This window comes from Apus apus, chromosome 5 (genome assembly GCF_020740795.1).
Source record: "Apus apus isolate bApuApu2 chromosome 5, bApuApu2.pri.cur, whole genome shotgun sequence".
NCBI classification, from domain to species: Eukaryota; Metazoa; Chordata; class Aves; order Apodiformes; family Apodidae; genus Apus; species Apus apus.
The window spans coordinates 21,919,006-21,931,081 of record NC_067286.1 but is presented as its reverse complement, the minus strand read 5'-3'; the positions used below and the strand labels follow the sequence as shown (position 1 = coordinate 21,931,081).

The window sequence follows — 12,076 nt, the reverse complement described above, 5'->3', positions numbered from 1 at the left end:
TGCTGAATGTAGGGGGTGGGGGGGATGCAGCAAAGCAAGATTAATAACCTTGCCATAATCCTGTGCACACTGGAAGGAGATACCTCTGGTGACTGAGCTGTTCTTGTCTTGATTAATTGGACTGAGTGAATGAGTGGCTGGCAATCCACCTGGTTTGGTGGCAACCCCCTGGTTTTGCTGCTCTCTGAATCCTCTACCCATCTGGGAAGGTAGCAGTGAGACATACCATCTGCAGCACACACAGCAGCTATTGGAGGCTACTCCTGACAGTTTGCACTACAGTTTTTTTGTGAGCAAGAAGCCAGGTATATTGTGCAGTAGGATATTTCTGTGCTCAAGCTACTGAATTTCACAATCTGGTCCTTCAGCAACCCCCTACACTTCCTTTTCCAATTGCCTTTGAGTTCTGGGCTTAGTTTTGGCACGGTCTCCTGGACGCATTTTGCTGGGGATGGAAAAGCAGTCGATGCAACCTCTGAAAACTAACTGTTTTGCTTTTGTGTGACTCCAGAAAGAGAAAAGCTAAAAGAATCGAATCCAGCTGGAGGAATTTAAATTTCTTTCTGAGAAGTTCTCAGAGGGCCTGTATGAAAGGTAAGATTTATTTGTCCCCTTCTGTTTCCTTGTTTGTCCCCTGCTTTCTTGGAGCTGTGGAAAAAAAGCTAAACCATGAGTAATAGGTGTATATGGAATGTGGTGCTTATAATTTGTATGCCCTTTTGACTTCCTTTTCTGTGTTCCCTTCTCCCCCACTCCCCCTTCTTCCCCCACCCCCCCTTCTTCCCTTGCCATTTGCACAGTAAAAATGCTTGCAAAATCATGATCTGTAGAGATGGAAAATGATCATTAAATAGCACTGGAAATATCTTTTAATTTCAAAGGTATTAGGCTATCTAGGGAGATAATTCTTTTTATTAAACCAGCTAAAATATTTAGAAAGTACCCAGAATGGGCAAGAGATACAGCTTACACAATATCTTCAACAGAAGTCTCCATATTTTGATAAATCTTGTCTAGATTATTCTCTGCATTTCAGTCAGCTCTGGAATGATGAATATGTAAGTAAAGCTGCTTCTGCTGCTGTTCATGGAAGAAGAAGGTAGCAGAATGGAAACTGAGAATTTGTGCCTCACTTACATGAAGTTCATCTGTTTGCTTCTCATTAACCTTTTGAATGCTGCTGCCTTTTTTTTTTTTTTTTTTTTTTGGCTACAGGGTTTATGAAATTTGTAGGGACAAACAGTACATGTTCTTGTGGGCCCATAATTTTGGGGATGGAGGTGCTACCAAGTTTTTAAGTGGTCAAAGTAAATGTCTCATCCAATGAGGCTCATGGCATTCCCGTATTTCTGGAGATCTCTCAATAATACAGCTGTGGTGTTACTCTGTGTTTAAACCCCCTCCCTCCCAATGCAGTTTCTGCAGTAACAGTATGATTGTTGTAGCCTTTCCTATCTTTCTATTAAATAATAGAAATAAAATACTATTGCATTGCAATAGAATCAGAGCTCTTGTAGTTGAGCCTTTTTTTTATTGCTGCACTGGTAGTACTTAGCATTCCCAAGGAGGTGTGAAAACCATCTGTAAATACATTTCAAAGATGCTTGGTTCTCCAAATGGAATTGCTAGGTACTCACTACTTTTCAGTTATATGAATATGAATGATGAATATTGAAGGGCATGGTATCTATTTAAAAGACTGCATAGCTGGTTATTTAGTGTAAGAAGACGAATCAAAATACAGTTGTGAATAATCAGATATTGAGTGGCTTGTATTTATAGATATGCAATGTATGTAAAGAAAAGGAGATTTATGTAAGATTTATAAATACAAGGACACTTAAATAGGATGGACCTTTGATCCATTTGGTACAAAGAAGTGTAATGAACCTTCTTGTAATAGATCCTGTATTGTAAAGCTAAAAATGTAATGAAAAGGCTCTGCTTCAGAGTAATCAAATCACTTTGTGTTATTGCATCCTGTCAGTCAGTCCCTCTATTTCCCACTGGTTTTGCATAATAGGTTTAAAGAGGGATTAAGGAAGAAAAGAGAACTGGTTATAGGTGTGTTTCCCCTCATTTTCTGGAAGTGATGTTCTGTGTTGCATGTGCATTTGCTCTGTGCAATTATGACAAACAGGTCTCTCTCTGTGCAGGATGCAGTTTGCCATAGTTTTCCCTTGTACTTTCGGCAGCCTCATCACATGTATCACATGCATATATTTCACCAGGCAATGAGCTATGCTCTCTTTTCTTTTAACTACAGGAAACAGTCTTTGTGTAATGAGGGTTGGAATTAAAAAAAACAAACAAACAAAAAAACAGAGACTTTGACTGCATCGACGGGATGTGAGCAGGGGGGAAATGTTCTGCCTGGAGATAAAACAACTTTCAGGTTCTGGGAAAAATGATGAGACACACTGGGTCCACTAGTATTTCTGTGTATTCTGATGTGTAGGATATAATGTATTAGTGTTGTATGCCCTAAACTGAGTAGAATGGTAGTCACTTGAATGCTAGACATGAAAAGATGTTACTGCTGTCCTGATATGGTGTCCAGATGTTATTAATCTTTGTTGATCATCAACCCTACAGAAGTGACTGGTGTGGAATTTTTTTGCATGTATTATTATACTTACATACTGACAACTAAAGCAAATGGTGGTTATTTTACATTTTAACAGATGAACTGAAGAGGAAACCTCATCCTTCTCCTGCTCATTCCCCAACTATTTCTGTTGGTTTAGTAGATTTTGATTAGAGCTTTCACTGGATTTCAATTCTGACTTCCTAATTATACTGTCATATTTGCTATTTTTTTGGTTTTGTTTGTGTGTTTTATAATATATACAATATATGTTATATCATGGGATCAATTCTTGTTTCTAATAGCGTTGCTATTCTTATGGCAAAAATGGAAATGGATAATACTCAGTGCTAGCAGGTTGTTTGTGAGAACAAGCTTTAGCACCAGTTGGACCATGTGAGGTTTTTTTTGATGTTCAATTGAAAAGAACTGTGAATGTCAAGTGTTTCATTTTAGTGGCCCTTCCATTTTAATTGCATTTCACAGTGCAATGCCCCATATGCCTTCAGTTTCACATAATGTGGAAATGCTTTCTTCCCTCTACTGTATGGGTGCTGGTGTGACCTCAATCCACCATGCTCTGTACATCTTGCTGAATTATGAAGGGAAAGCCTGCAAGGGTCTTGCAATGAGTGTATCATAAATAAAGTCTCAGTAGGGATATGGGTACAGTAAGATTCTCATGAGCTAAATTATCTAAATGTTGTTTTAAGAGTAAGTGGAAGACAAAGAAAAGTGAAATTACTTTTTAATTTCCAGTTAATTGAGCAGCTACCTTTTCTCATTGCTGAAGTCAGCAAACCAGGCACTAAGCTTCTCCATCACATGTTGCCATGTTTCTAACATTCAGAATACTTTACAGATTCATTCCTTCTTCCTTCTGAAACAAGCTGGGCTGACAACTGGTAAGTCAATCCTGGAGCTCTGCAGCAGCATGCGAGCAAGGGGAGAATGGGAGAGAGGAGATGTAGCAGCAGCTTCAGCTCTTGAACCAAAAGAACAAGCCCTGTGGGATGGCAGAACATGTTGTTTTGATTACTCACTCATTTTATTTGTCTGCAATATTATCTTATATTAATGTGATGACACTGGGCCTGGCTTTGAAATAAGGAGCCAGAAAAGTACCTTAACAGTAAACACACACTGCTTATTAATATGTACTTCTCTAATGACAAATGGTATGAACACTGGAAATTCCTGTGCATAAAGTTAGTATCCTTAAATCTCTCCCTTTAAGATAATGACTAGAAAGTAAAATTTATTGCGTTCAGCCCCTTAGGAAAATAAATGAAGATACAAATATATCCTTTCAGTTGGCAAGATTGTTGACTGCAGTACATCAATTTTCTTTCCCCCCCCCCCTCCTTACATTGCTGTCCTTGCAATTTCTTTTCATTCCAGGTCAAAGGATAAGGTTTAGAAATTAAGGAGACTCAGAAACCAATATTCTGGTTCCTGGGGTTGAAAATCAAACATGTTAGATACACTCAAAACTCTTAAGAAGCAGATTAAAACAACTGAATTTTTGCTTTCAGTACTGTTAGTTGGAAGTGTGAAAATGAAGTTTGTTTGGAAGATTGTTTAATTTCTTATTTTTTGAGGAGGACTTTTACTCAGGTTGTTCAGGGAAAACAGCCTTTGTGGTGGTACTTATTATTTTGCTTTCTACATATTGAGGTAGCCAAGAAGGCTAGTATGCATTCCTTATGTTTTAATGAAAATAATGCACAAGATCATGTATTTTTGTTAAGTTGTGTAACGAGAGGGAAAAAAAAAAAAAAGAGAGAGAGAGAGAAAACGACTGTAGCTTTCAGGAGTGGTTGAAAAGGGGAGTGTTGAGAGCATAGTATACATATGCAGGTATTTGCTTCTAGAGGCTGTTACTCTTCAGGTTGGTAAGCTAGCAGTGGTAACATTCTCAAAGTTACATTTCAAATGGCCAAGTAGTATGCTGAGTTTTCTACAGCTATTTCATATTGCTGAGGGGAAACTGTTTCTGTATTCTCAAAATCTGCAAGATGCTGCTGTTGTTAAGAGCTCTTGCTGCCAAACTTAGAGAGGTTATGTAAGATAGAATCCTATTGATCCTGGAGGAGAGTGGTGGGCAGAGATTTCTTCAGAAACTGGAGACTCAGAACATATACTGCAAAGGCAGAATTGAAGCAATGAATTTAGGTCTCTTCCTGGTGTATTGAAGAAATTTTTGTACAGGCAAAAATTATTTTTTAACTTGCCAAAGTTTCTTTACTCAACTGGCCATGGTAGGTATTCTGTGTGTACTTTGAGCATTGCAAAGGCTAGTAGAAACATCAGGGTAAAATAAAATCATGCTTATTTATTCTTTTAACTGCAAATAGGCATTCTGTTGATGCATTTTTGATATAGCTATGAGCTTGCAAACAGTGGCAGGGAAATTTTTCATGAGGTTCATTATTCTAACCTCTACGATAATTTAAAATACTGTTTTGGTCAGTTAAATATATATCAAGTGCCCATGAAGTCCAGCATATACTAGTGATTAGAGACTGTCAGTTCCAGTGATGTTCATCCTATTTACAAGAGTAAGAACAGGGTTGTATCCTCTGTTTAGCTTTTCTGAAATAGCTGTATTGGTATGACATAAAGATATAGACAAGTGAGATGGGAGGCCAGTAATTTATTTATTTTTTTAGTTTGCTGAATTTGATTTAACTCCCTGTTGGAACAAAAGAATCTTCCCCTTCTTATTGTTTGTTGGAGAAAATCTTACCAGTGTAACATGGGGCTATCAAGCAGTGGGCATATTTTCCTTACACTTTTGGCTTTCTTTTTCTAGTTTATCTACTAGTATAGCGTCTTTACTGCCTTTTCTGCTGTCCCAGGGATAAATTCACAAATGAGAGAGAAAAGAAACACTTCTGCACTACAAATGTGATGGATCATCAGCTTGTTATACCAATAAGACATCATATTTGTATTACTAGGTAAAGGTAGGAATGGCACTTCTTTGGCTGTGTGATTTCAATACACTACACCCCCTGCTTCCCCCTCCCCTCGTCGTGTTCATCAGTTAAGCACTGAAAGCATCCCTGAGCTTCTGTCTAGTTGAGAGGACAAAGAGAAGGTGAATGTTCTGAGGTTAGGCTTTTCTACAGAGACTTTCACTTTGAGGTTGCCTTTGTTTCAACCTATTTTTATTTATAGGCTTTTTTCTGGAGCTACTCACTGTAATAACTGCATTTCATGTAAGCCTGTAAATCTTCACCATATTGTCAGTTATTTCAGGAAGAAAATGAGGCACTTCAAAGCTAAATAATCTACCTACAATGTGCTTAAAATATGCAAGAGTAGCTGCCATCATGGAAAGCAAAAGATTCAGTAGTAAAAACTGGAGAGAAAAGAGTGGAATGGGCAAACTCAAAGTAGGAAGGAAAAATAATGCAGAGGTTACCCCAAAGACAAAAGTAGCTTCATATTCTTGTAAGGGTGCAAGGAGGGATTGCATAGCATATACTGCACATGGAAGAAAATTGTACTTTTGCATGTTGAGAAAGTGGTTTTGTTAGAAGTTTGGATGGAGAAGAATGGGTTGTAGAATGTTATTTTAAACATCGCAAGAATATGCTTGAGAAACACCACTTAGTCAAGTCCCAATTCTGCATTTTTAATTTGAGCAAGGGTGGAAGGAGCAAGGCTAACAACAGTTGTGGCATTATGAAAACTCCACAAGGGATTTGGATCTCTCTCGAAAAAGCTTTGGAAATTTTAGCTTTAGATTTTGATAGGAAATACAAGCTACAGTTTCTTAAGTAAAGGAATATATATTGAGTAAGAATAAATATCAAATAAGAACATATCTTCCAGGGAGTACTGTCTCACCACAGACTCTTCAATTATTGTATTGCAATGGAATTCTAAATATAAAAGTCCTGTTCTTTATCTGTTCAACTATACAATCATTCCTCTCAGGTGGAAGTGCAACCTAGTTGTAAGAACAAATGAGAGACATAGTTTAAACCGTGTTTGGGCACAAGGAGCGTGTGAACTGGAAAAGGTAGGTTTATATGACTATGTGCTAAATTTGAGTTTAGATGGGATTGTTTGGAGCATTATGGAAGCAGTGGGTTCACAACAGTTAACATTTGTATCAGCTGAATTCAGAAAGTCTGAAGCAAACTGTGGCATGCAGAAGAGGTAAATTAATATGTAGGTGTGCAAGAGCCTAAGTTTCCAGATATAGCATTCAAATACAATTGTTGAAAGAAAAGGGTGAACAGTCATAAAGAATCCAGGTTTTGCAACCAGGTGGGCTTGTGTAGTTGATGGGGGTGGGCAGACATCAGACCTTGGAAGAGAACCTAGTCTCAAAACAAAGACAGAAGGAGCCTCGAGATAAGAGGATGGTAAATTTCTACTTTCATATACTAGGTTAGGAGTGATAAATGACTAACCAATCATTTACTTCACTATAGTTTCTTCTTTGTTGTTATTTTATATAAAAGACTTGGCTTATTTCTGGAAAGCTGTGCTTGCTTTGCTAATTATCACCTGGCACCTTTTTTCTGTGAAGAGTGGAATAAAAAAAGTGTCAAGACTGGTTTTTGCACACTGGATAAAAAACCCAGATTTGGGACAACAAAATTACTGATACATATAAAATTTGTATCATAAAGGAAGCATGAAGTAATGTAGCTGAATGGGTAGGTATTTAATTAATTTCTGGAAAACCAAGTATTATTATTTCTTGAGTTTGTGAGCTAGACCTTAGAAAATTTGACTGTGGCAATTTTTATGTAATCACCCACATGTCTTCCAGTGAAAAATAAAAGTCAGAACTCTGTAAGCTTTGAATATTTTAAGTGACTAAAAAAAAAAATAGTGTATGTCTTTGTATTACCAGCTCTGGAATATGCAAAGCAATTTAGCTAAATTTATTTAGGGCTGAATTAATGTAGCCTGGTTGTCAGGCATGCGTTACCTTTCTCTGCATCATATTTCATCTCACACCTGCTCCAACATGGGGTTTTTGTGTCTGAAATTTCAATGGATGCTTAAAGTGGAGTGGGCTGTGGGTACTTCTGCTGCTCAGAGGCACCTCATGTTCTCCTGTGACCTGCAGCAGAGTATCTGCACTATTTTCTGGAGAGCAAAGTGGCCTTGGGTGAGTAAGAGTTGCCCTAGTCCTTCTTGGCTTTGCCCTGCCCTGGACTATCACGCTATTTAGAGTAGTAAGGGAAAGACAGTGTAGCCTGACTTGCTAGCTTTCCTTTTCCTCGTTTGTCGTTGACATTCAGGGCTTGCTGCAGTAACCTGATGTGTCCTTTTTACAACCCTTCCAAAACACAAAAGATCCCTTCAAACTGGGATTCCCTTGACAATCAGCTTTGTAGTTTAAGCAGCTTTATGCATTACTGAAAACAGTGGCAGCTGAGAGAGGTAACTAGAAGAATTATGTTATAAATACTTGGGTTGGGAATGCATGCTTAAGGTTTTTAAACTGCCTAAAAGAGTCTCTTAATCTGCCTTAATTCTTATTATATTCATTTTCTGAAGTAGGTGGAGATGCAAGATCTTTCTTTCATTTAGGTGAAAAGAGAAGTTCCACACCTTGTCTCCAGGTATATCTGTAGTATGGAGGCTTCAAATACCACTTTCTAACATGTGAATTATCTGAAGACAGGGACTACTGCTTTATATTTGTCCTATTTTTAGAAGGATGTATCTCTGCTTTTTTTTTTCTGTATCTGTACTTTTTTACTCCCAAGGGGAATGTTTGCCACCAGGAAAATGGTGCTAATTATGCTCTTTTCCTGTATGGGAAGTGTTAGATTAGAAGAAATAGAGTGGGATTTCCTTGATGCCGTGAGCTCCTTCTTGTGAAGACCTGTGTGAAACTTTCCAAGAGTATTAGCTTTAAGACTAGTTATGAAACACCTCATTTAATGTATGAAATGTGTATGTTCTACTAGACATGTTTAAAGAATGTAAAAGACAGAGAAACATAGTTAAAAGGTCTGTCCAAAATACTTACTTTTATGTTATGTAATTTCCCATTTGAAAGTAAAGCTTTAAGGTGACTCATGAGTGTTTGAATGATTATCCCATCTGCAGCTTAATGGAAGCATTTGAGGTCTAGCAGTGGAGAAGGCTAATTTATTTCATCATCTCTTACCTGTCTATGACAAACCTACCTCCTTGTCTCTGCCTGGGGATGAGCCAGTTTGATGCCATTCTGGTGCTGTTAGCAGGAAACAGGCTTCTCCACCACCGCTTTTCTCTTTACACTTTCAGATGTGGGGAAGGAAACTTTAGGAGCAAAGTGTTATGAAGTGATCGTCTTGAGGATGCAGATAAAGTAAAAATGGATAAAGCTCCTACTCAAATATTCATGAAACTTTACTCTGCTAGTGGAAGTGAGCTCTGTTATTCTGAAGGACAAAGTGCATTTTGAAAAGTCATGAGTTTTCTAAATCTATACATGTTTGAGAAAATACCACATATTTCTAAATCTAACAGAATTATTTCCTAAAATTAATTTGTCTGGGTTAAATGTCTATTGTTGAATGAGTGGTCTCCTTTTTTAAGAGAAACCATGCCTAAGCTTTTAACACTTTAAATAATTGTTAAAAATAATTATTTTGCTTCTTAATATTGCTGATAGTAGTCTCTGTCTTTCTATATTGTTTACCTGTAACTGGTGTACTAGAGGGCTGCTTTAATGACCTTGTCCATGCCCTCAGGCAATGGAAATGATAGGTAGTTCCAATAAGCATGTCACTTTATAAGAATAAGCATTTGGCTTCCAGTTGTTATTTTACAAATTATTGTCTAAATAGTATTTTTCAAATGTAGGTGCATTTCTGCAGTCACTTCAGGTTTAGGCATGTTTAATTTTTTAAGCCTAGCAGTAAGCACTAAAACAAGCAGTGGAGGAAAGGTCACTGCAGGAAGAAGAGCCTGTCTGACACAAAAGGGCCTGATGTTACATTTTATTTTAGTAGAATAACAGACACTAGAAAAGATTAAGAATTTAAGGTTACACCAGCTTTATACAGTTGTTAGTAATGGGACTGGAAATTGCCCTCTGTTAGTGTAATACTCTGACTTTAATGTTACAGAGGAAGGGAAGTGCTTTAGTTTCGGTTTCTGAAACAAATTATGAATACACTCCTACTTTTTATGTATTGTGTCAGAAGGTAATACCTCTTACACACCTAGTACACTTGGAAAAAGCAAAAAAGCTATCATAGTGATGCCGTGAAAAGCTGAAATCAGAACTCAGTAGTCATGGTGACCATTAAGCAGGCATTCTTTATTGTAGCACTGGGCAGCACTGGGGATATCTCCACCATAAGTGCTCGAGCAGTTAGCAAGACACCCCAACTAATGTATATCAAAAACATGCATATTCAGATTTATGCCAGTGAGATCCCAGAATTCTTTTACATAGTCATCTTTGTAATTATGCGTGGTCAAGGGTCTCCTGTGGGGGTCTTTGTTGATTCTAGTCCTTTGTCTTCTTTGTCCTGTGTCCCTTCCTGTCTCCCATCTCCCCTAGTGTATAGCCCAGGTGGGTGCAGAATCAATATGACCATATGATGGAATGTTCTCTGTTGGCCTGACAGGTCTTAGAAGACCTGATGTTATCACAACCTGCAGGATGCTTGGCACAGCTGACTAACAGCACATTGTTTTAAAAGTAACCCATTCAGCTAACTTAGTACAGCAAATTAATCATTTTAGTACATTTCTAGTAGGCTTAATTCCATTTTTTTATTAAGTCTACTAATGAGTGTTCTGCAAATATCAATAGCTACATTAAAAATATTTTGGACAAGACTACTAGCATATGGTGGCTTGTTTGTTTTGTTTTAACATCCCATCTTAAGGGCTGGAACTTGAGCTTGGATGTTTTCTTATTTTTTTACAGTTCTCAATTTTATTTTTATTATTTGAGCTTAGTATTGAGAGCCTGATAGGTGGATGATAAGTGAAACTAATGTTTTTTGCTGTTGTGTTTGCCTCAAATTGTAAGTATTTGTTGCATTTCATTGCTCATGTAGGCTTTGTCCCCTAGCAAAACAATGAAACTAAATTTGGAGCTTCCAGCCCCCCTGGCTTTCTTACACTCCTCACTGGAGTAGGAGGCTAGGTGTGGCTAGGTAGGGATTCTGAGATTAAAACCCAATAACAACAAGCTGTTATTGAGCAGGCATTCTTTATTGCAGCACTGGGCAGCACTGGGGATATCTCCACCATAAGTGCTCCAGCGAATTAGCAAACACCCCAACTAATATACACCAAACCCATGCATATTCAATTTTCTGCCAATGAGTTCCCAGAATTCTTTTACACAGTAATTTTATTTCCTGTAACTAGTTATAACATTTGCTGTGTAATGATGCATGCTCAAGGATCTCATGGGGGTGTTTGTTGATTCTAGTCCTTTGCCTTCTTCATCGTGTCTCCCATCTCCCTGGTAGATTGCCTAGGTGGGTCCAGAATCAACTGTTGGCCTCACAGGTCTTAGAAGACTTGATATTATCACAGCCTGCAGGATGCTTGGCATAACTGACTGTTTCACAAAGCACATTGTTTTAAAAGTAACCCATTCAGCTAACTTAGCAAATGAATCATTTTAGTAAATTTCTATTAGGCTTAATTCTATATTTCCATGAAATCTACTAAGGACTGTTCTACAACTATCAACAAAATAATATGCCTACTCATCAGACACTAACCCCCAGTAGTGCTTTGAATGTGCAATGCTTTAAAATCTATCATAGTGCTCTGGCCCTTATGTAGGAAACAGGCTCTTTTTCTGTGCCTGTTAACGTTACAAAAGTTCAGGTAGCAGTGCTTAGGAGAACAGTCTTACATTTGATCTACTATAACCATATCCAGATAGTCTCTGAACTGTCTTACTTGCTTTTGCTTTCAGTATGACCTGTTTACCCATAGGGTAAAGAATATATGGATTATATACTGTGTAGACAACTAAAACTGTTACTGAGCTATTGCATTAAGCTGGTAAACTGTTTCCCCAGTGCATAGCTACTACCCCTCAGGACAGAAATGAGAAGCTTCTCCTCCACCTTGTGTACTTCTGACATCTGTGCTATTTCTGATTAACTTGCTTTCGCTTATTGCAGTAACAAATATATTTAATGTCATTTTGTTATGCACACTATGTCCTGGGTTTCTTAAGATGAAGAATCTTTGAATCTCTACTTGCAGACACTCAGCCAGGAGTAATAATTTTTTTTAAATTTATTGTTAAATGGCTATTCAGACATTTTGTGAGACAAAGCAATACCTCCCTTCTGAGACCATACTATTTAACTTGGTGGAACTGGAACAAAACAGGATGCACAATCAGAGCGATGCAGCAAGGGTCAAGGCTTTAGTTCAAATATATTTTTTTTTACTACCTGTGGCCTTTAAAGCCAAAAGTACTCTGTTAAGCTGTTCCTGCACAGGCAGGAGTGAGAATCAGAGCAATGGTGTCGT

The 12,076-nt window shown here is 37.8% G+C and overlaps 1 protein-coding gene across 8 annotated transcripts in view; it reads left to right on the top strand.

Annotated features, from left to right (window-relative positions):
- The first annotated feature begins 203 nt into the window (after positions 1 to 203).
- The window catches only part of LRRC4C (leucine rich repeat containing 4C), a 554,128-nt gene continuing 542,255 nt past the window's right edge, over positions 204 to 12,076 (top strand). For 7 of the 8 annotated variants that reach the window (XR_007889608.1, XM_051620646.1, XM_051620650.1 and 4 more), the window contains exon 1: positions 204 to 594. The gene's annotated coding sequence lies outside the window, so the exon portion shown is untranslated. The remainder of the gene's footprint in view (positions 595 to 12,076) is intronic. The other variant, XM_051620648.1, reaches the window with a different exon arrangement.